A 2982-nucleotide genomic window follows, 5' to 3' on the forward strand; every position below is an offset into this window, starting at 1 on the left:
GATGGAACCATGAGGGTGGTACCAAGGGAATGGAACCATGAGGATGGAACAGTGGGGATGGAACCATGAGAATGGAACCATGAGGGTGGAACCATGAGAACGGAACCATGAGGATGGAACCATGAGAACGGAACCATGAGGGTGAAACCAAGAGAATGGAACCATGAGGATGGAACAATGGGAATAGATCCATGAGGATGGAACCATGAGAATGGAACCATGAGAGTGGAACCATGATGATGGAACCATGAGGGTGGTACCAAGGGAATGGAACCATGAGGATTGAACCATGAGAATGAACCATGAGGCAGCCTGAGGTTAGATCTTCAATATTACTGACCATCACTCTGGCCCCAGCATGTGTGTTTTAACGTGTGTGTGTGTGTGTGTGTGTGGTATCGTGGTATGAAAAATAATTGTAACTTTTTGCAATTTAAAAACGATTAAAAGTTGCCAGGGACAACATTTCCCTGGACCCTCGGCTACTGAAAATGTTCCCCTGACCCTCGGCTACTGAAAATGTTTCCCTGACCCTCGGCTACTGAAAATGTTCCCCTGACCCTCGGCTACTGAAAATGTTCCCCTGACCCTCGGCTACTGAAAATGTTCCCCTGACCCTAGGCTACTGAAAATGTTCCCCTGACCCTAGGCTACTGAAAATGTTCCCCTGACCCTAGGCTACTGAAAATGTTCCCCGGACCCTCCCCATTTACAAATGAATCAGTGTGTGTGTGTGTGTGTGTGTGCGTGTGTGTTGTGTGTGTGTGTGTGTTTGTCTAAGAAACAACTTCCTGCTATGAAAAAGGGTGAAAGGTCACAAACCCCGGTTTGGGCAGAATAGAAGCGTTGGTTTCTATTATTTACGTTGCTATGTGGACCGGACTGGGTCTGTGTTTTTTATTAAATTTACCACAACTAGAACCCGTGGAACCGTCTAGACGTGTTGTTTCCTTGTGATGAGATTGCTGTGGAACAGGATTGTTATTGTTATTGTTATTATTATTGTTATTGTTATTATTATTGTTATTGTTATTATTATTGTTATTGTTATTGTTATTATTATTGTTATTGTTATTGTTATTGTTATTGTTGTTGTTATTGTTATTGTTATTGTTATTATTATTGTTATTGTTATTATTATTGTTATGGTTATTATTATTGTTATTATTATTGTTATTGTTATTATTATTGTTATTGTTATTATTATTATTATTATTATTATTATTATTATTGCTATTATTATGGTTATTGTTATTATTATTGTTATTATTATTATAATTATTATTATTACAATATATATATTGCATGTTTTACTAAACAAAACGTTGATCTCAGTCAATAAAAAGGTTTTTAAGATAGCTCTGTTGTCTTTATTTGGTGTGTGTGTGTGTGTTGGACGTCGTACTGTCACATGTACTTGAACTGTCTCTCCTGACTCTTCCTCTGTTGGTTCTGTGGATGGATGGAGGAAGACGAGTACGGTGGACGGAGGGAGAGATGGAGCCGCCTGAAGCAGACAGGCAGACGCTCCTCTTCCCAGAGTACTTCCAAACTCTCTTCTCGTCTCTCCTCTCGCTCTCTCTCGTCTCACCTATCTCTCTCTCTCTCATCTCTGTCTCTCTCTCTCATTCGTCTCTCTTTAAATAATGTATGGTAGAAAAAGGAAGGTATGTAGGGGGATGCTCTCTTCTCCTTCTCTCCTTCTCTCCTCTTTAATAATAGAGTGGTATGAGACATTGACTGTCACTCTGGATCCCTGTCTGCTCTTAATGGATCCCTCCCTCCCTCTATCCCTCCATCTATCCCTCCCTCCCTACCTCCCTCCATTCCTCCCTCCCTCCCTCTATCCCTCCCTCCCTCTATCCCTCCTCTATCCTCCCTCTATCCCTCCTCTATCCCTCCCTCCATTCCTCTATCCCTCCCTCTATCCCTCCCTCTATCCCTCCCTCCCTACCTCCCTCCCTCCGTCTATCCCTCCCTCCCTCCCTCCATCTATCCCTCCCTCCCTACCTCCCTCCATTCCTCCCTCCCTCCCTCTATCCCTCCCTCTATCCCTCCCTCTATCCCTCCCTCCATTCCTCTATCCCTCCCTCTATCCCTCCCTCTATCCCTCCCTCCCTACCTCCCTCCCTCCGTCTATCCCTCCCTCCCTCCCTCCATCTATCCCTCCCTCCCTCCCTCTATCCCTCCCTCCCTCTATCCCTCCCTCCCTCCCTCTATCCCTCCCTCCCTTCCTCTATCCCTCCCTACCTCCCTCCATCCCTCCCTCCATCCCTCCCTCTATCCCTCCCGAACTCCCTCCCTCACTCTATCCCTACCTCCCTCTATCCCTCCCTAACTCCCTCCCTCCCTCTACCCCCTCCATCCCTCCCTACCTCCCTCCCTCTATCCCTCCTTAACTCCCTCCCTACCTCCCTCCCTAACTCCCTCCCTCCCTATATCCCTCCATCCCTCCCTACCTCCATCCCTCTATCCCTCCCTAACTCCCTCCCTCCCTCTATCCCTCCCTACCTCCCTCCCTCTATCCCTCCCTAACTCCCTCCCTCCCTCTATCCCTCCCTCCCTCTATCCCTCCATCCCTCCCTCTATCCCTCCCTAACTCCCTCCCTCCCTCTATCCTCCTCCATCCTCCCTCTATCCCTCCATCCCTCCCTACCTCCATCCCTCTATCCCTCCCTAACTCCCTCCCTCCCTCTATCCCTCCCTAACTCCCTCCCCTTCCTCTATCCCTCCATCCCTCCCTCTATCCCTCCATCCCTCCCTACCCTCCCTCCCTCTATCCCTCCCTAACTCCCTCCATCCCTCCCTCCCTAACTCCCTCTATCCCTCCCTCCCTCCTCCCTCGAACCCTCCCTCTATACCGTCCTCCCTCTATCCCTCCCTCTTTCCCTTCCTCTATCCCTCCCTCCCTCCTCCCTCGATCCCTCCCTCTATACCGTCCTCCCTCTATCCCTCCCTCTTTCCCTTCCTCTATCCCTCCAT

This window comes from Oncorhynchus kisutch, unplaced genomic scaffold (genome assembly GCF_002021735.2).
Source record: "Oncorhynchus kisutch isolate 150728-3 unplaced genomic scaffold, Okis_V2 Okis06b-Okis10b_hom, whole genome shotgun sequence".
NCBI classification, from domain to species: Eukaryota; Metazoa; Chordata; class Actinopteri; order Salmoniformes; family Salmonidae; genus Oncorhynchus; species Oncorhynchus kisutch.